The sequence below is a fragment of the Schistocerca nitens genome, chromosome 5 (assembly GCF_023898315.1).
Source record: "Schistocerca nitens isolate TAMUIC-IGC-003100 chromosome 5, iqSchNite1.1, whole genome shotgun sequence".
NCBI classification, from domain to species: Eukaryota; Metazoa; Arthropoda; class Insecta; order Orthoptera; family Acrididae; genus Schistocerca; species Schistocerca nitens.
Genome location: NC_064618.1, coordinates 319,239,990 through 319,262,070, shown reverse-complemented (window position 1 = coordinate 319,262,070; position 22,081 = coordinate 319,239,990).

The window sequence follows — 22,081 nt, the reverse complement described above, 5'->3', positions numbered from 1 at the left end:
ACCATCTCCTGCCGCCCACCGACGCCCACGTACACACGGACACACCTGCTGCATTTGTCGGCTGGCGCGCAGAATGGGTGTCCGGGAGGGCGTATTTCACGCCCGCAGCCGCCTAAAGCCCTCGCTATCTGCCGCCGGCAGAGCCGTCCGCCGGAACTTGTTGGCGCAGGAGCTAGCGGAGTAACAGGGGCGCCACGGCCGTAATCAAGCTGCCATGCCACCAGGTAGCTGTGACAGCTCTCCGCTCTACGCCGTGCGCCCGCTGGCCTAATAGGCAGCTCTGGACTAGGGACGGGAAAATTTGTAATAACGGCGGTGTACGCTGTAACGATATGTTTGTAAAGGACATAGACATTTTCATGACCAAATATCACTATTTTGGTACACCGATATTTTTGGCCCTCCCTACCCGAGGGAAGCCTCGGGAGTGATAAGTGTTCTGCACATGAAATATTGTAGGCCCTACTGTAAGACGTGTATATTTATGTAACGTCCCCTTAGAAAAATTAATGAATTACTGTGCTGATAAACCTCTTACATTATTTGATTTTCAAACAGCTGAGCAAAACTGAACGTACTCAGACATTACTCTCTTTACTTATTCTGATCAACACTAAACTTACACACAACATTTTTAGCGCAACGCAATCTGACTTTCAATAATCCCTACAAAAGAATGGCCCTGACTAACATTAACCTGTACCTTTCACAAATCACTTACCTCACAAAAATCTTCGTTACTCGAACTACTGCAATACAGCGAGCGCCACTACTGCCAGCTAAATAAAAGATTCTAACCACTGAAGGCACTAACTACTGATAGGCATAGTTAGCAAATGAAAGATTTTGATAGAGAACAAACAATGTATTTACCTTAATAGTGTTCAAAAGTCATAACATATATATCAGTCCATGATATCCAATATTACAAATTTACTTTTTCTGATGGACACACGTCCAGATCGTCCGCTCTCAAAATTCCGCCAACTCTCTCCCCACATCCTCCAACCGCGCAACGCTACGCGTTGTTAACAGCCAACTGCCCAACACTACAATAGCGATTATTGCAACAATGCCGACCAGCCTCAGACTGCACACAGCACAGTCAGTGATTTTGATATAGAGCAATACGTGGCGTTACCAATAAAAAAACCTAAACAGCCTACTTACAATTTCTATTGTCAAACCACAATTTATGAAAAATGTTTATTTTTATTAATAGGATTAAGTAGGAATAATTAATATTTGTCATGTTGTAAATAATTGTGGTAGCAGGGAATGTCTGCACCAAAGTATTGTTGGCAAAAGAGACCGCAAATTGATATAATTTCAAAAAGGGCGGGAGAGACCGCGTATGGACACATTTTAAGAAAAGAGCGGGAAAGACCGCGCATTGATACATTTTGTAATGGTGGGAGGGATTGTCTGCACCAGAAAGCATTGTTGGCAGGAGAGATCGCACTTTAGCGTTCGTAGGAAGTCAGTAGTAAGCGAGAAGTGAAGCGAGTCGGTAGCAGGTCTGAAGCGAGAGGCTGAGAGAAGCGGTGTGCCTGCCAGCCACCAGCTATGATTTACGGATGTACAGAGACATCAGCTAACTATTATCATAATAGGAACTAATATTATTGAATTATTTTTTTGAGAAACTCAAGACTACTGAAGGTTATGTTTGCGCAATGCTAGTTGTAATATTATTGTAAAAAGTAAGTCCCATTTGAACGTTTGTAAAATCATTTCATTACCAGCAGTAAACATTTGAAGAAACGTTTTCAGAATATAATTAATTTTTGCCAGCAATGTTGCATTACTGATTATAATCCATCTCAAAAACCATCAGCGTAAAACTTTGCAAAAATTTTAATGTTATTAAGAAAAAGTGTAACTATGAATTACTTAACTTCAGTCAAATTAATTAAAGAATAACGTCAGCTTTGCTATTAAAGAATAACGTCAGCTTTGGTCACAAATACAGCCACTTATGACAGCCCGCCAGCAGTCAATAGAGTATAGTAAACCAGAGTAAGTATATTCATGTCGCAGTTCGATGTAGCAGTCAGATGGCGATCCAGTAACAGTAAAAAAGGTAAGGAACAGTTTTGGGTTATTGCAGCAACGACTGAGGGCCACGACGACGACACATTCTACGTTTCGTCGAAATAATCAGAAAATCACTTTTAACAAGCAGCAATTAAATTTGTATGCGAAGATTAAGAAAGAGTATAAATTTCAAAGGGAAGATTTCATTTGTTATTATTAAGCAAGAGATAGAAATCCTAAGAAAAGGTTTCATAGGTTATTGTAAAAGGGAAGGTTGCGTAACAAAAGAGACACATAGAGGAGACGGGAAGGTTTCACTACGTATCATAAACATTTCAGACAGCAAGAGTGGACTAACGGCTGTGAGTTCTGTGGCGAGTCTACGTTACTTCTCCAGTAAATCGATCTTTTCTTGATCCAGTCACTCAGGGGATAAGGAGAGCGCACATTCTGCCTCATAGTTTGGAGCAGGGAGTGGTAATTTCCACCATTCTCATACAGTGCTATCACCAAACATGTTCGTCTGCAACTCGTACCTGTGATTTTCAATGGTGGAAATGACACTTTTATGAATATGCAGTACAGATACATTCATGTTCAAATCTGGTGCTCAATTGTAGTACTGCATATGAAATTAAATTAAGCCTATTGCTAGACATTTACTGTCAGATCGTAAAGATTGATAATAGCTGGAATGGCCAAGAGATCTCCCGATGAGAACTATAGTGCCGTTGAGTCAAGAAAACACACAGTGAAAAATATTACTTTTGATATTTAACCATTTATATCGATTAATCGATATATAAAAGACCACCATATATCGGCGACATGAATCAACACGACGGCGGAAAGTATCGATATTCAGATATATCGATATATTATGACCACCCCTACTTCGGATATGTCTGACACCTGACATCAGTGTTGCCAAATCAGATTTTTTAGAGCTAACTCTGGCTTTTTTTTTTAATACCGTTCAGCTGGTAAATGATGTAGTTGCAGTCCGGAAGCATGGCTCTTTTCACAAACATTTGGCTTCCTTTGTATGCTTATTTTCTTGTCTATAGGAAAGCATTAAATCTCTGTTTATTAAAGGAAAATAAAAACACGCTTCAGTATTCCATCAAAAAGTATTATTAGACTGAATTAAAAATCACAACAAGGCAAACTAAAGGTGTATTGGTATGTACCCCGGGGTCGTCAGCGTAGACTAAACAGCAGAGAATCTTACTGGAAACGCTGTTGCAGCATAGCTGACTTCAGCAAAGCATCGTAACTTCACAATAATGACGGGAGCCGTTCTAAGCATAGCAGCCTTTGATTTATGCAGCGTGAATCAGAAGTCATATGCTCCACAGGAGCAAACAATGGTCCAGCGACAGAGCTGATGAAAGGTACTGCGAACTTCTGTTCAGTGCAGTAGTTTTCTAAGTGTAAGCAATAATGTGATGTGAGAGGGAATGGAAAGTGTCTTGAAAGGAGGATATAAGATTAACATCAACAAAAGCAAAACGAGGATAATGGAATGTAGTCGAATTAAGTCGGGTGATGCTGAGGGAATTAGATTACAAAATAAGACACTTAAAGTAGTAAAGGAGTTTTGCTATTTGGGGAGCAAAATAACTGATGATGGTCGAAGTAGAGAGGATATAAAATGTAGACTGGCAATGGCAAGGAAAGCGTTTCTGAAGAAGAGAAATTTGTTAACATCGAGTATAGATTTAAGTGTCAGGAAGTCGTTTCTGAAAGTATTTGTATGGAGTGTAGCCATGTATGGAAGTGAAACATGGACGATAAATAGTTTGGACAAGAATAGAATAGAAGCTTTCGAAATGTGGTGTTACAGAAGAATGCTGAAGATTAGATGGGTAGATCACATAACAAATGAGGAGGTATTGAACAGAATTGGGGAGAAAAGTAGTTTGTGGCCCAACTTGACTAGAAGAAGGAATCGGTTGGTAGGACATGTTCTGAGGCATCAGGGGATCACCAATTTAGTATTGGATGGCAGCGTGGAGGGTAAAAATCGAAGAGGGAGACCAAAGGATGAATACACTAAGCAGATTCAGAAGGATCTAGGCTGCAGTACGTACTGGGAGATGAAGAGCCTGCACAGGATAGAGTTCCATGGAGAGCTGCATGAAACCAGTGTCAGGAATGAAGACCACAAGAACAACAACAACAACAGGGCAGGTATTGTGATATTCACCCTGTAAATAACTAGCAGTAACATTATTTCTATTTTTATTCTGAAAGAAAGTTACGGAGAAGAAAATGGCATGAAGATGTTTATTTTAATGCATGTTTGCATAAAAAAAATTAAGGGTTTTAAAAAATATGCTGATTTTTATACACATATCACGGAAATGAAATCTCAGATTGTTATATCTGTGTTCAAAGTAGAAGTGCATCCAGAGATGACTTTTTTAACGAGATGCAGAAGGCATGCCTCTAAATTTTTATTTGTTGTGCTTTCCGGAAGCTTTACCTTTTCGAACACCTATAAATGTTCTTTGCGGCTATTGAAGCCATTAAAATGAAAAGTTGTACAGGCATTTAAGATGTGATGCAAAATCTTGTGGGAGAGTTATGTGCCGACCTCGTTTTAAACTGAATTACATATCTGGTATGAGTGAATGTGAATAAAGTAGTAAAAGGAATTCCATCAAAATAATATCAATGTTGATTACATTTTGGCTTGTCTGTGTATAAAATTTTATCCAATTGTTCCAAGCTGGTCTTAACCGAACAATATCCAACTTACTGCATATTTTTATACATCCCTCCCCCTTTTAAATATCCTATACAGTATATTTTTTGTAAAAATAAAACTGCATTATTATACACTTTGTTTCATTTCAGATTTATTCTGGCCTTTTTCTGGCTGTGGCTAAGCCATGTCTCCGCAATATCCTTTCTTCTAGGAGTGTTAGTTCTGCAAGGTTCGCAGGAGAGCTTCTGTAAAGTTTGGAAGGTAGGAGACGAGGTACTGGCAGAAGTAAAGCTGTGAGGACGGGGCGTGAGTCGTGCTTGGGTAGCTCAGTTGGTAGAGCATTTGCCCGCGAATGACAAAGGTCCCGACTTCGAGTCTCGGTCCGGCACACAGTTTTAATCTGCTAGGAAGTTTCATATCAGCGCACACTCCGCTGCAGAGTCAAAATCTTATTTTGAGAACAATTGTTGCAGTACACATTTTCGGAGAAATACATGTAACTCTCGATAGTTAAAAGGTCAAGGGTTCTCGCAATATGTTACAGTAATCGACAGTTTAAAACCACGAAATTTTGACTAAGATGGAATCAAGACAAAGCCAAAATAACGGAATCTAGTATAAAAAAGTTAGTAAATAGTAGCCTAATGGCAATATAAACGCATGGTTCAAATGGCTCTGACAAGGGAACCTCCCCATCGCACCCCCCTCAGATTTAGTTATAAGTTGGCACAGTGGATAGGCCTTGAAAAACTGAACACAGATCAATCGAGAAAGCCCGCATCTCGTGGTCGTGCGGTAGCGTTCTCGCTTCCCACGCCCGGGTTCCCGGGTTCGATTCCCGGCGGGGTCAGGGATTTTCTCTGCCTCGTGATGGCTGGGTGTTGTGTGATGTCCTTAGGTTAGTTAGGTTTAAGAAGTTCTAAGTTCTAGGGGACTGATGACCATAGCTGTTAAGTCCCATAGTGCTCAGAGCCATTTGAACCATTTTTTTCAATCGAGAAAACAGGAAGAAGTTGTGTGGAACTATGAAAAAAAAATAAGCAAAATATACAAACTGAGTAGTCAATGCGCAAGATAGGCAACAACGAGGAGAATGGGAGCTCAAGACTGCCGTGGTCCCGTGGTTAGCGTGAGCAGCTGCCGAACGAGAGGTCCTGGGTTCAAATCTTCCTTCGAGTAAAAAGTTCACTTTCTTTATTTTCGCAAAGTTATGATCTGTCTGTTCGTTCATTGACGTCTCTGTTCACTATAATAAGTTTAATGTCTGTGTTTCGCGACCGCACCGCAAAACCGTGCGATTAGTAGACGAAAGGACGTGCCTCTCCAATGGGAACCGAAAACATTTGATGGCAAAGTCATAGGTCAACCGATTCCTCCATAGGAAAACACGTATGATATATTCTATAGTACACTGGTGATGGCATGTGCGTCACATGACAGGAATATGTTGTCGACCCACCTAACTTGTACACTTGGCGAATGGGTAAAAAGATTCTTCTACCTTGCCCGATTTAGGTTTTCTTGTGGATGTGATAATCACTCCCAAAAAAATGATGAAAACAGAGTGTCACAAACTGCAACAAATGAATGCGACAGTTTCACAGTCGCACAGTTTCCCCTGTGCTCTGTCAGAACATATGTTTTTAACGTTTTCAAATTTTTCCGTGTGTAGAGCGTCAAATCCTGCATATGACCGAGCAGATCTGAACATGTCCTGGAATTTTGGATAGCGAAGTTGATTATGTGTGAGTGCCTGAACTTTGATAATTGTCTGGAAATAAAAAATTAAACTTTTCTCTCGAGGGAAGACTTGAACCCAGGACCTCTCATTTCGGAGCTGCTCACGCTAACCACGGGACCACGGCGCTCCTGAGCTCACGCTATCCCTGATGTTGCCTATGTTGCACATGGACTACTCAGTTTGTATATTTTGCTTATTTTTTTCATAGTTCCACACAACTTCTTCCTGTTTTCTCAATTGATCTGTGTTCAGGTTTTCAAGGCCTATCCACTGTGCCAACATATAACTAAATCTGAGGGGGGTGCGATGGGGAGGTTCCCTTGTGAGCACTATGGGACTTAACATCTATAATCATCAGTCCCCTAGGACTTAGAACTACTTAAACCTAACTAACCTAAGGACATCACACAACACCCAGTCATCACGAGGCAGAGAAAATCCCTGACCCCGCCGGGAATTGAACCCGGGAACCCGGGCGCGGGAAGCGAGAACGCTACCGCACGACCACGAGTTGCGGACCATATAAACGCATGTTTCCCTACAAAGAGAAGTAGGAACGAAAAACGAGAATTCGAAAATGTTTGTGTTTTGTTAATTTTTGCTAATTGAAAAAAAGTAAAGGAACTTCAGTTCTGCTTCGCAATTTTTTTTTTTTTTTTTACTTGTAGTCTGACCAGCCCGGACAGCTACGGGCGCTAGAACTCTTGCTTCCGGGTTTCGGGGTGCCGTGCCAGCCACGGATAGAATCCTCCCGTCGAATTACCAATGAGGGCTAGTTGGCCGACCTACCTGGATGTGGTTTTTAGGTTGTTCCCCACATATGACTATACCGCGCTGGTACTCCTTGCTCACCTCTCTTACACGATTCGGAAACATTTCGTAAACCTTTATCACATTTTCACATGGTAAAACGGTAGAAGCATACAGATGGGGTACACAAAATACACAAATTTCGTCTTAGGGGAAAGAAGTACAAGTTATCAACTTCAGTTCTCCTAAAGAAAAGCCACTTTAACATAAGCATAACAGCTCTTAGGGGTGAAACATTTTGATAGTTTCTAGATGAACAGAAGTTACAGTAAATAACCTGCCACCAGCATGATACTTGTTGAGCCGTGCGGGCTCCTGTCGATCTCGTTTTCCGACGGGAGTTGTATTGTTTGACTGTGCGCCACAAGTGCAGAGCTAGAGGGTGTGCACGAAGGCGGCAGTAATGCAGTGACTGCTCGTCCAGACACCATGAAGTGAGAAGCTGTAAGAAGTGCAAACGCGGTGAGTCGGGGCCAGTTGTTGTAGCACGGCAGCGGGCGTATTTGGGCTGCTGACAGTCTAGGATCGTAGACCGAGGCACCTGCATGGCTATTGGGATTTACGGTGCAGTAGTGCTCAGTGGAAATCTTTGATCGGGATCGGTTTTTACCGAGAATGTGAATGTATTAATTAACCTATCTGCTGTCAAGACTATATATCACTTGTGAGAAATTTTGTGGTTTGTGCAATGTGGTTCAAAATGTTGAAATGTGTGTGAAATCTTATGGGACTTAACCGCTAAGGTCATCAGTCCCTAAGCTTACACACTACTTAACCTAAATTATCCTAAGGACAAACACACACACTCCCATGCCGGAGGGAGGACTCGAACGTCCGCCGGGACCAGCCGCACAGTCCACGACTGCAGTGCCTGAGATCGCTCGGCTAATCCCGCGCGGCTGTTGATAACTATGTTTCACGCCCTGTTCTAAATAGTCAGACATTTTGTGTGGGATTAATATCGGGCGATTTAGTGGATCAATTGAGGTGCGATAAGGAGCCAGTGCGTTCACCCACGCACGAACGTATATGAGTAGTCCTGTGAACACGTCTGTTGACATCTTGGAAGAGGGAGTGTCCGCAGCACACTCTTCATGAAGATGTACAAGAAAGGTCACCGAGAATGTTGAAACAAACATCCTGGTTGTTGTTCACGTCAAGGTGAATGAGTCAGCCTAAGCCGTGGTACGAAACATGTCAAAAGTAGTACAGAACATGAACTGCACCTTCACACGCCTGGTACCAAAATCGCAACTCGTCCGAACCACATTACACGCCCCATGTCGACTACTGTGCAATTTCTGTGCTGTTTAGACCCTTGGAGACCTTCGCCACTGTGATAAATAGTTTTTGTAATGTACCTGTATTACTACCCGCGACATATTCGTGTCGTACTGCCTGCTGTTCCTTTAGCATTATTCGCTCGACGACTGGCTGAGGTGGACTTGCTTTCACTGACTGCAGCAATTACTGACGGGTTTAAAACCGACTGCCACGGGCAAGGCGTGGCTTTCGTCTCCAGTTCCTGTCAGTTAGGATCCTTTTACAACCCCTGTTCCTATACCGTAAGAGTGGTATGCCTCAGAAGGTCCACGTTGAACAAATCGAGTAACTTTAATTACGGTGTAGGCACATCGTAGCGGTAGCAGCTTTCTGCCATTGGATGACAACTTCATGTTGACACATATTGCTGTGTCGATACTATACACCCGCTCCTCACTCCTGTGACTCAGTAAGCGTTGGAGGTTGACACGAACACCTCGTAACAGTTTTACATGGTGATTCTAATTAATGTTTAAAACCCTCCGAAGTGACATAGATGACTTTGAGTGAAGTAATTTAATATAAGACACATGCGCCCGCAAATGTCGGTAAATATCCGAAAGGTGGATAAAAAAATGTTGAACCCTTGACGTCACTGGGTGGCGTACTTCGCCGCACATGCAGCGATTGGGCCTAGGGGTGAAGAAATGATTGTGTGATGCAATACTTCCCTTCGGACAAACAGTGCAGTCTGCGAACGCCTTTTTTAAATCTGTTGTAAACATAAAAGTTACGATATTAGTTTCCTTGGTGTAAGCGAGGAAAGCGTGTTCTTATTTTATGTTTCTTTCCTTTTGTCCCTTGTTTGTTTGTTTACGGATATTATTTAGTAAAGAAAACTTAGGTCATTTACTGATAATAGCTTATTTTCATTTACTTGTGACGCGGTACAGCAGGTTTCTACTGTCCTGTAGTTCGCTGTAAACCAGCCGAAACCAAGGGACCGGTAAATAAAATAATAAACTTTAACTCATTGCAAACACATAATTGTCTAAATCACTGAAAACAGTACTGCCTGCCAGACGCAAGACTCGAACGCTGAGCCCCACGCGCTCAAGTCGCGCAAGTGGGCCCGGAGCCACACCAACGTGAATACTTGACTAACGTTGGGATCATCAGCTTCGACAGAGCGATAGGATTAACCGCTGCACGTGCGGCGAGATACGTCGTCTACTGACGTCTCATGTTCAACATTCCTCATCCACTTTTGAGTATTTTACGACATCTGCGGTCCTCGTATTAAACTACTTGAATCAGTATCATCTACGTCGCTTCAGAGGTTTTTGAACGTTAGTAAGACTCATGCTGTACAGCACTATAAAGCAACCTATGTGGTCTTTTCACGGACTGACTACTATTATGTGCAGCGACCTTAGATGGACAGCACTACAGACACGCACAGTCACAAACCCTGCAATAAGAACGGTACTCGACAACTGCACGACATAAAGCTTCAAAGCTTTACGCCTCGTGTGGGCCCGCGACACCGACATCGGACTGTTGATAAGCGGAAACATGGTCAGACGATCTCGTTTCAAATTGTATCGAACGGATGGACGTGTTAGGGTATGGAGACAGCCTCACGAATCCATGGGGTCTGCATGTCAGCAGAGGACTGTTCAAACTGGTGGAGGTTCGGGAATGGTGTCGGGCGTGTGCAGTTGGAGTGATCTTGGACCCCTGATACGTCTAGATACGACTCTGACAAATGACACGTACGCAAGCATCCTGCCTGATCAGCTGCATCCATTCATGCCCACTGTGCATTCCGACGGACTTCGGCAATATCAGCAGGACGATGCGACATCCCGCACGTCCAGAATTTCTACAGAGTGGCTCCAGGAACACTTTTCTGAGTTTAAACACTTCCACTGGCCACCAAACTCGCCAGACATGAAGATTATTGAACGTATCGGGGATGCCTTGCAACGTGCTATTCAGAAGAGATCTCATCGCCCTCGTACTTGACGGATTTATGAGCAGCCCTGCAGGATTCATAGTGTCAGTTCCCTCCAGCACTAATTCAGACATTAGTAGAGTCCATGCCACGTCGTGTTGCGGCACTTCTGCGTGCTCCCAGGAGCCCTACACAACAGTACGCAGGTGTACCTGTTTCTTTGGCTCTTCAGTGTGTAATCGTATTACGTGTGAGTTAGGTATGTTCTATTGACTTGTCGTTTGCGAGAAAGAGAGGTAGCGATATCTCTATAAACATTGGTTTCGTGGAAAATTATATAAAACTGTTCGATTCTTGCAGAATTATCTGAATGTTGCTCAAGCGAAAAATCATACTTTATAAATATAAGGAGCAGTCAAACGAAAATTAGAGAGACAGGAAGTAAGTAAGTAAATAAGTAAACCTTTTATTGTTCCAAAAGCAATTGCCATCTTGTGAGACAGTACGGTGAATGTCAACATGGAAAAATTTTCGCGGTTGTCTACGGAACCACGATTGTATCCACGCGTGAGCCTCTACGCCCGAAGCAAATCGACAGTCACGAATATCTTTCTTCAGAACTCTAAAAATATGTACATTGCATAGGGAGAGGAGATCGGCGTTGTGTGGAAGACGGACGGACCCACATGCTGCCAAGGTTGCTTCGAGTACCTCTCACATACCTGTATTCCCCAAACAATCCCGATTACTCCCCATGGGATTTCCAAATTTTTGATGCCCTGAAGAAAGATATTCGTGGCCGTCGATATACTTCGAGCGTAGGGCTGCACGCCTGGGTACAATCATGGCTCCGTAGGCTACCGCATTTTTTTTTCGTATAGGTATTGACCGTCTTGTCTCACAATGGGGTAAATGTATCTAAAGTTATGGCGTTACTTTATAAATAATAAACAATTTATTACTTTTTTCCATCAGTCTAGTTTGACTGCCCCTTAGTTACAGATCGTAAAAATGTACTGTCACTATGAGTCACCATTAGCACACACACGAGTAGGTGAACAAGGGTAAGCGGGTGATATGAAAAAGGAAGTAGAATTCTAGATCGTCAGGAGCAATTTCTACTACACTTGGTACTTGTAAAACGTTGTATATGAAGAAAAGGAACTCCAGGGATATGATTCACATATCATCCTTAGGGTGGGCTGAGGAGGGAAAGGTGGAGGGGAGACTAGTGCTGACAGGTAACAAAGGTTAGTGACTGCTGACAGTCCAGACATATTTAAACCCCACATTAGTTTAAAAAATCTAAAAAGCCTCCTTAGATCCTTCTAGATGGGCAAAACATGCAAGAAAATCTATATTCTCTCTCCTTTATGTCCTTAGAAACAAGTAAGGAGAACTCCGGCAATCAGATATTATGCACAGTAAAGTACTCGAACTTACAAAAAAAGTAAAGATTTTCAACTGTCGCATAAATACAAAACAATACATAATAAAAAACCTGGAACTCGGCAGTATGTGTTGTTGTTGTTCTTGTTGTTGTTGTTGTAGTTGTCATTCCAGAGACTGGTTTGATGCAGCTCTCCATGCTACTCTATCCTGTGCAAGCTTCATCATCTTCCACTATCTACTGCAATTTACATCCTTCTGAATTTTTACCCTTCACGCTGCCCTGTAATACTGAATTGGTGATCCCTTCGAAGTGAGCCCCGATGACAGCGAAGACGCGTTTGGAGACGTCGGCCATACCGCCCGACAACTAGCAGTGATGGTTTCGCACTCTCACAGCACAGCGGTACGTCGACGATATTCTGCGCCTCGTTTTGTTGCCCTTAGTGGAAAACCAACCTGGGCTCACTTTTCAGCAAGACAATGCCCGCCCGTACACGGCGAAAGTTTCTGCTGCTTATCTTCGTGCTGGCCAAACCCTACCTTGCGCAGCAAGGTCACCGAATCTCTCCCCAACTGAGAACCTGTGGAACATTATGGGCAAGGCCTTCCAACCAACTCGTAATTTTGACGATCTAGTTCACCAAATGGACAGAATACGGCACGATATCCCTCAGGGCGACAGAAAAATGGTTCAAATGGCTCTGAGCACTATGGGACTTAACTTCTGAGATGATCAGTCCCCTAGAAATTAAAACTACTTAAACCTAACTAACTTAAGGACATCACACACATCCATGCCCGAGGCAGGATTCGAACCTGCGACCGTAGCGGTCGCGCGGTTCCAGACTGTAGCGCCTAGAACCGCTCCGCAACTCCGGCCGGCTCAGGGGGACATCTCACAACTCTATCAATACCAAGCCGAATACCTGCCAGCATTAGGCTTTTTGCCGTGAATAAATGATTCAATTTTTATTAAATTGTCATCATTTGTTTCTCCGTACACCTACATCACTTCTAACGACTTCCGTCCCATTCGGGTAATTCCGTCGTGGTGCATCTTTTTTTGTCTTATAGTGTATGTATTAAATGCGTAATTCGTGCAGGTATTTGTAGGTCACAGTGTGGCTAAAAGTTGCTGTTTGCGAAGTGCACGACATCCACACGAGTCACGTACATTCACTATTCATCTCTGTTAAAGATAGGTAACTTCTCCTGTTACTCGGCTATCCGCAGTGGTTTCTGCGACCTTATCTAAGAGTCTTTCTTTTACTCTGCCAGCTGCATCTTCTTCGCTAACACTTTATCTTACAATAAAACAATCAGGTTGTTGAAGGATACATCGTAAGTTGCAAAATTGTACGCCCCACCTACGGTTTGACGTTGCAGGCGGAGCACGACGTTCAAACTGACACATAAATGCACTTCAAACCACAACAACACTGTACAGCGTGTCAAGAATACAATCAGGGGAGGTCGATAGAGCGCAGTTGTCCAAATAATCACAGCTAGGAGGTCACATTTGTGGAGATAAGGCCAGTCAGCGACTATCGCGCGGCATTGTCACATTTGAACTCACTTAGCGCAGCTAATATGTGTTACGCCAACGTGTGCAGTTAGTAATTAAATTAGCTGACGATAATGGTTTCAGCCGAACGGTCAAAGCTAGACAAATTTTAAACTTCTCTCCATGGATAATTTTGTTAGACGCGAAATTTCTGTGTTCTTTATTGATATAAGCGTGAGTATTATATCACCTACGCTAGAATACAGGAATACCACTATTCACTTATGATCAGCTGTACTGCAGAAACAGCACAGCAATAATATAGTCGATGTGTGCAATTCTGATGTGCACCGTTATTAATAATTACATCTAAAGAGCAGAGGATTTAATGTTTGCTGATGCACAAACAAACAGCATGGATGAACTTTCATTGTGCCTAGTACAGCATAATACACACATCAAAAAAAGTTTTGCATCGCCTCGGTTCCGAGAGTTCTGAACTTGTACAGAAAACTGGAATAGAGATCAACAAAAACATAATTTCCGCCCTTTTTATTGCTCATGAGAACCACACATTTCATGTTGAACCACCATACAGAGAGACCTTCAGAGCTTCAGAGGTGGTGGTCCAGACTGCTGTACACACCGGTACCTCTAATACCCAGTAGCATATGCGACACTCTTCGGTGACGAGAACGTGATGCCACTCCTGAGCGGTCCATTCGGCATGTTGTTGCGTCCATTAGTACCGCGCTGCATGGTGTCGTGTTTGCAAAGATGGACTTCGCCATGGACATCGGGTGTGAAGTTGTGCATCATGCAGCCTATTGCGGACAGTCTGAGTCGTAATACGACGTCCCGTGGCTGCGCGAAATGCGTTATTCAACATGGTGGCGTAGCTGTCAGGGTTTTTCCGAGCCATAATCCTTAGCTAGCGGTCATCCACTGCAGTAGTAGCCCTTGGGCGGCCTGAGCGAGGCATGGCATCGACAGTTCCTGCCTCTCTGTATCTCCTCCATGTCCGAACAACATCGTTTTAGTTCACTCCGAGACACCTGGACACTTCCGTCGTTGAGAGCCCTTCCTGGCACAAAGTAACAATGCAGAAACCATCGAATCGCGGTATTGACCGTGTAAGCATGGTTGAACTACAGACAACACGAGCCGTGTACTTCCTGCCTGGTGGAATGCCTGGAACTGATCGGCTGTCGGACCCCCTCCGTATAACTGGCGCTCCTCATGCATGTTTGTTTACATCTTTGGGCAGGTTTAGTGACCTCTCTGAACAGTCAAAGGGACTGCGTCTGCGATACAACATCCACAGTCAACGTCTATTTTCAGGAGTTCTGGGAACTGGCGTGATGTAAAACTTTTTTAATGTGTGTACTGTAATCTTAACATTGTTACTTGATTGCCTTGATTAGTTCATCGTAGACTTGCTTTGCCGTCAATAAATATCAGTAAGTGCGAACTAAGACAATGGCGAAAAATGAATATTAAGTTACAATCTTTTCTCCCACATCACTTTTTTATTTTATTTATTTATTTTTTTTTACAAAAAATGTTCCAATTTCATGTTTCCAACATAGCTAGAAAGCTCACGTCGCCGACGAAATAATAGGCTCACCTTCCCAATAATTCCTTTCATGTTGTGAATGATTGTCGCGGTCTTAAAACTGCTGATGACCAAGTTATTCATGCGTGTTGACTGGCGTTTGGTAGATCCGGCTTTTAACAAAAGCCCACACGAAGTCCAGTAGCTTTACCTTGGAAGATCTGGAAGGCGACTCTCGAAGACCACAGCTACCAACCTACCTGCGGCCCAACGCTTTGTTAAAATGTCGCCTGACTGCCAGAGTACAATGTGGCGGAGCAACTTCTTTTTAGGAAAACCATCTTTGGTGTACGTTGGTAGGAACGTATTCCTGGAGTACGGAAATTTCCTCTCGCTTATGTTGTAAATAATTACGTCCATTTACTCGATGAAATAAAATGAAAGTTCTAATTAAGCAGCCATCGTCAATTCGTGCTCAGGAAATACTGACCCTACGACTTATCTTAGAAGAAAGATTAAGGAAAGATAAACCTACGTTTCTAGCATTTTTAGACTTAGAGAAAGCTTTTGACAATGTTGACTGGAATACTCTCTTTCAAATTCTGAAGGTGGCGGGGGTAAAATACAGGGAGCGAAAGGCTATTTACAATTTGTAGAGAAACGAGATGGCAGTTATAACAGTCAAGGGACATGAAAAGGAAGCAGCGGTTGGGAAGGGAGTGAGACAGGGTTGTAGCTCTCCGATGCTATTCAATCTGTATATTGAGCAAGCAGTAAAGGAAACAAAAGAAAAGTTCTGTGTAGGTATTAAAATCCATGGAGAAGAAATAAAAACTTTGATGTTCGCCGATGACATTGTAATTCTGTCAGAGACAGCGAAGGACTTGGAAGAGCAGTTGAACGGAATGGACAGTGTCTTTAAAGGAGGGTATAAGATTAACACCAACAAAAGCAAAACGAGGATAATGGAATGTAGTCGAATAAAGTCGGGTGATGCTGAGGGAATTAGATTTGTAAATGAGACACTTAAAGTAGTACAGGAGTTTTGCTATTTGGGTAGCAAAATAACTGATGATGGTCGAAGTAGAGAGGATATAAAATGTAGACTGGCAATGGCAAGGAAAGCGTTTCTAAAGAAGAGAAATTTGTTAACATCGAGTACTGATTTAAGTGTCAGGAAGTCGTTTCTGAAAGTATTTTTTATGGAGTGTAGCCATGTATGGAGTGAAACATGGACGATAAATAGCTTAGACAAGAGGGGAATAGAAGCTTTCGAAATGTGGTGCTACAGAAGAATACTGGAGGTTAGATGGGTGGATCACGTAACTAATGAGGAGGTATTGAATAGAATTGGGGAGAAGAGGAGTTTGTGGCACCACTTGACTAGAAGAAGGAATCGGTTGGTAGGACATGTTCTGAGGCACCAAGGGATCTACAATTTAGTACTGGAGGGCAGCATGGAGGGTAAAAATCGTAGAGGGAGACCAAGAGATGAATACACTAAGCAGATTCAGAATGATGCAGGCTGCAGTAGGTACTGAGAGATGAAGAAGCTTGCACAGGATAGAGTAGCATGGAGAGCTGCATCAAACCAGTCTCAGGACTGAAGACCACAACAACAACAACAACCCACCGAAAATGTTTCCAGGTGACCATGATCTCGAATGCAATTCGGGTTTTCATACAACTACTGGCAATGGTTAAGGCTTTCAAACTGTCATACGTATTGCTATTCTTGGTACCTAGGAACGACTGTCACCATCATACAAAAAACTGACTACCCTTCAGATAATTTCCCAAGTAAACGCCGAGAGGTCTCAAGAAGTTAAGTTGCAACTCCAGAAGAAGGTCAGATACTAACGAATTGCGACACCTCAACCTTAGAGTGTGCCAGCGTTTTCCAACAGAAACGTCGTTCTCCTATCGGCACTGTTTCGCTATCCTCACTAACACTGCTGTCAGAGTTCGTCCGTTACTTTCACGCGTTACGCTGGGCATTCTACAGACAACGTCAGCGGTGAAGACAGTGCTGTCTGCCCAGGAGGCTCGGATAACGTGGCCACACAAGTCGAACGATTGCCCCAGCGTGCACCCGGTACTCGCGGGTACAGCTCTGCAGCCAGCAGCAGAAAGGCGAGAGGGACCTCTCGGCACCTCTGCTTACCCAAGCAAAGCGCCAACGATAAGCTTGTTTACAGTGGCAGCGAGTAAGCGGCGCCGAGTCGTCCTTGAAATGCAGCATGTGGCAGCGTGCGTCAGCCGTAGCGCACCCTGCACTGAGGTAGGCACTTATTTAACACGCCGTGCTGAGCAAGCTGCGCTGCAGCTGAGACAGCTGGGATAATAACAACAGCCTAAACCTGCGGCCTCTATACGTGGGAGAAATCAAAAAGTTCTAATTGTCGTCTGGAACACGTCTCCCTAAGACCATGAAACTTGGTGCTTGTGTTGGTCCTGCTCTACATTTTTTTTGAGTCATAAGTCTTCATGAGACAGAGAAGCTTACGTCCGCGAATCGGCATAGTTTTAGAAAGCATCGCTCGTGCGAAACTCAGCTTACCCTTTTCTCAGCTGCCATACTGCGAACTATGGATGAAGGGCAACAGGCAGATTACATATTTCTAGGTTTACGCAAAGCATTTGACTCGGTGCCCCTTTGCAGGCTGATAACGAAGGTACGAGCATATGGAATAAGTTCACAGATATGTGAGTAGTGGGAAGACTTCTTAAGTAACAGAACCCAGTATGTTTCCCTCGACGGCAAGTGTTCACCGGTGACAAGTGTATCGTCAGGAGTGTCCCCGACAAGTGTGATACGACCGGTATTCTCTACACATAAAAATGATTTGGCGCGCAGGGTTGACAGCCGTCTGCTGTTGTTGTGGTGTACGGTAAGGTGTCGAAGTTGAGTGACTGTAGGAGGATACAAGGCGACTTAAACAGAATCTAGTTGGTGTTATGAATGCCAACTAGCTCTAAATGTGGAAAAATGTAAATTAATGCGTTATGTAGGGAGAACAAACCTGCAATGTTCGGATACAGTATTACCAATGTCCTATTTGACACAGTCAAGTCGTTTAAATACCTGGGCGTAACGTTACAAAGCGATATGACATGGAACGGGCATGTGAGAACTGTGGTAGGGAAGGCGAATGATAAACTCCGATTCAGTGGGAGAACTTTAGGAAACAGTGGTTCACCTGTAAAAGGAACCGCACATAGGCCGCTGGTACGGCCTGTTCTTGAGTACTGCTACAGTGTTTGGGATCCGTACCAGGTCGGATTGGTGGAAGACATCGAAGCAAATCTGAGACGGGCTGCTGGATTTGTTATCAGTGGGTTCGAACAACATGTAAGTGCTACGGAGATGCTTCCGGAGCTCAGATGGGAATCCCTGGAAGGAACGACGTTATTTTCGAGAACCACTATTGAGAAAATTTAAAGAACCTGCATTTGAAGCTGACTGCCGAACGATTCTCCTGCCGCCAACATACACAACTTCTTCCTGTTTTCTCGATTGATCTGTGTTCAGTTTTTCAAGGCCTATCCACTGTGCCAACTTATAACTAAATCTGAGGGGGGTGCGATGGGGAGGTTCCCTTGTAAGAGCATCAGCCTTGAAATCAGGAAAAGATTTTTGAAATCATATGTGTGGAGTGTGGCATACTATGGGTGTGAACCAGGGACTCTCGGGACAGAGGAAGACCAGAAGCTAAATTCTTTTCGAATGTGGTGCTATAGACGCATACTCAAAATAAAATGTATCGTCAAGGTCACAAACGAAGTGGTTCTGGAAAGAGCAGGTGAGAAGAGAAGCTTCTGGAGTTTCATTGTTAAAAGAAGAGTGCAATTTACAGGCCATCTATTAAGACATAAAGGACTCCTGAACACAATCATAGGGGGATGTGTTGAGGGAAAGGAGGAAGGCCACGACTGAGGTACATGGATCAAATCGTGAAAGATGTGGGATGTAACACCTATAAAGAAATGAAGAGAAAAGCTGATTGTAAGGGGTCCGCAGGCCCTTACTATTAAAATTTGCGCTCACACAGGTCGACAGGGCAAATATCGAGTAGTGTGTGCAGGACGCGCGAGCTAGAGGGGATTCCCCGGAGTGCCGAGTGGACGGCTTGGGTAGATTCCCGCGAGGCGGGAATAACTGGGCGGAGAGCAGTGCGAAGTTGTCTGGGTGTGTTAGGTTACCGCGAGGCGGGCATAGCTGTGCAAAAGCCAGCAGAAATTAATACAAATTACCGGCAAAGGGAGTGGCCAACGCCGTGGTTTAAACCCTTTGTATCAGTATTATGCGGAAAAGTGAGAAAGTTTTATTATAAAGTGATATTAGTGATATCGAGTGTCGCTATTATACTCCCGCGTCTACCGCGCCGGCATTACTTGGATTACAGTGATTGGATATTGCGTGTGACGATTAACAATAACTAAAGAGACCTGTGATGAGATTAGCCGTCATTAACAGTGTATTGACGAAGGCAGTGGCTGTCTCCTTATTTTTGTGCTTTGCTAAGAATATAGGTTTTGTTTATGAAACTGTGTTTACTGTCCTCATTACCACCAAACCATACTTATTACCATATTTGTGAGGACAGTACGGAATGTAACACCTCCTGAGCAGTCCAATCCGATTGCTAGCCCATTAGGTACACGGTCACATTAATTAATTATCTAAATTTTGGGCTGCTACTTAGGTCCGCGAACGAGCGGATAAATAAAAGGACGTGTTACGTGATAGACGCACGGAATGGAGACAAGCTGCCATTGTAGCTGTTGCAAACCAATCCTTGGATTGACCACTACAGAAGAAGAAACGGAGGAATGTGGACAGTCGCTTTTCCCTAGCTGTATTTGCGTATGGAACAGGAAAGGAAATAACTAGTAATGGTACAGGGTACCCTCCTCCACGCACCGTACCGTGGCTTCCAGAGAATCTTTGTAGATGTGGATGTAGTAGACAGCAGTTCGGACTACTTTGTTGCGACGCGCCACAGATACCTCTCTTGTGCCATTTTCCGGCCGTTCTGGCAGAGCGGTTCTAGGGGCTCCAGTCAGTAACCGCGCTGCTGCTACGGTCGCAGGTTTGAATCCTGCCTCGGGCACGGATGTGTGTGATATCCTTAGGTTTAGTTAGGTTTAAGTAGTTCTGTCTAGGGGACTGATGACCTCAGGTGTTAAGTCCCATAGTGCTCAGTGCCATTTGAACCATTTTTTCTTGTGCCAATCCCTTATCTCAGAATAATACGTTCTCGATTATTTGCTGGATGTCATCCAATCTCTGTTTTCCTCTACGCCACGAATGCACCATCATTCAACAATGTCGTTAGGTGGCGCAGAGGACACATCTGCACTTAGATACCAAAGTAGCATTGAGTTTACCTCAAGGAAGTGCAATAGGACTGCTAATGTTTTCAATGTGCCTTAAACGATTTATCGGATAAGATTAACGACACTGAACACAGTTCGTTGATGATGTTGTTGAGAGTAGCATTTTGAGTAGTCCTACTGACATGACTCTTGCATATGATGCTATATATATATATATATATATATATATATATATATATATATATATATATGACGATGCTGGTTTTGCATTTAACATTTGACGATGCCACTATGGCTGCAGGACTTTGTTTTTATAAAACAAATCTGATGATAGTCATTATAGACCGAAACCAATAATTTGTTAACAAAAAGTTTGTGACCATAGACGTAAATTAAAGAAAACTTATTGTATATACGGTTCACTGTTATATTGGGGACAATGTCGCAGCTTGTGAATTACCAGTATATTCGTACGAAGAGAAAGGAACTTCTGTCCGAAGGTGCAGGTGGCGGTTAGAAACCGGCAGCATCGCTAATTTCTGCCAAGGAAATAGTACTGTTAACCGTGCCTGATTTGCTGTCTTCTTCTCTGCGAGAATAAACTTGTCAAAACTCTTTTATTATACTTGTAACCAGTCAGTTTCTGTAATGATACATAAAACGTCATTAGTAAACTATCTAATTTCTATCTGTCTCATTATTTTTTGCAGTGATGAGGCGGACAGCGTAATTCTGTGGTGGAAAAAGCTTCTCGATTTTTTGGATAAACATAAGTTATGTACAGAGAGAGACTGTTTTTCGATTCCCTAGAAAAATGTGAGATCTGGCACTTCGACACTTTTCAACACGTTCATCTACATTGTCCGTTATAACAACATAGAGTGAGCCAGTCGCATGTTTGTCATGGGCTGTTAGCATTTCTTTCGTTTAAAATGAACGCCAGGCAAACTGGCAATTCATTGCTCCGGTCTGTGATTTCGTTGACTAGCAAGTGGTTTGCGTGTGCTACGTCCACTACTAAAGCCGTCTGCTGCTTCGTTTGATTATATTTCAGGGTTGCGTATTTACGATCAGTGATTACGTTACAGAATATCTGATACACATAACCCTGTAAATAATAGCACGTTTAAAGCTTGCCATTTTCTTGATAGTATGGCACGAGACAAGGAAAAAAAAATTTAAGCGCCATATTAAAAGTCTAAAGGTCTGGATTCGATTCTCCGTCGTCCTTAGGGTTATCCTATGACTTATTTGACCACTGGTACAACTTTGGTACATTGAAAATGTGAGACTGCGCTATGATTCAGAGTCCACGTTAAACTATAAGTTCCCTCGTGATAACACTCCCTCGTCGTAACACCACATATCCAACTCGTCCGATTTTATTCAACGCCTGACGTCACTACGCCCTGGAACATCCGATCTTCTAGTGAGCTTTGATGTTGTTTCACTTTTTACTCAGGTACGTTTGGAGGAGTCTTTATTGCTAATTGGTCAGCTCTTGGGATGACAAAACTAGTGAGCTGTGTCGCCATGTATTGACATCGACGTATTTTTTATTTAATGAAGCAATTTTTGAACAAACTGACGGTGTGGCTATGGGGAGTCCTCTTTTCCCTATTGTCGCCAATCTCTTTATGGAAGATTTTGAGCATATGGCACTTAGGACACCTTCGCTTAAACCAACATGTTTTTTGAGATACGTGGATGATATTTTCATCGTTTGGCCACATGGAATGGAATCTCTTCATCGATTTTTAGATCATTGT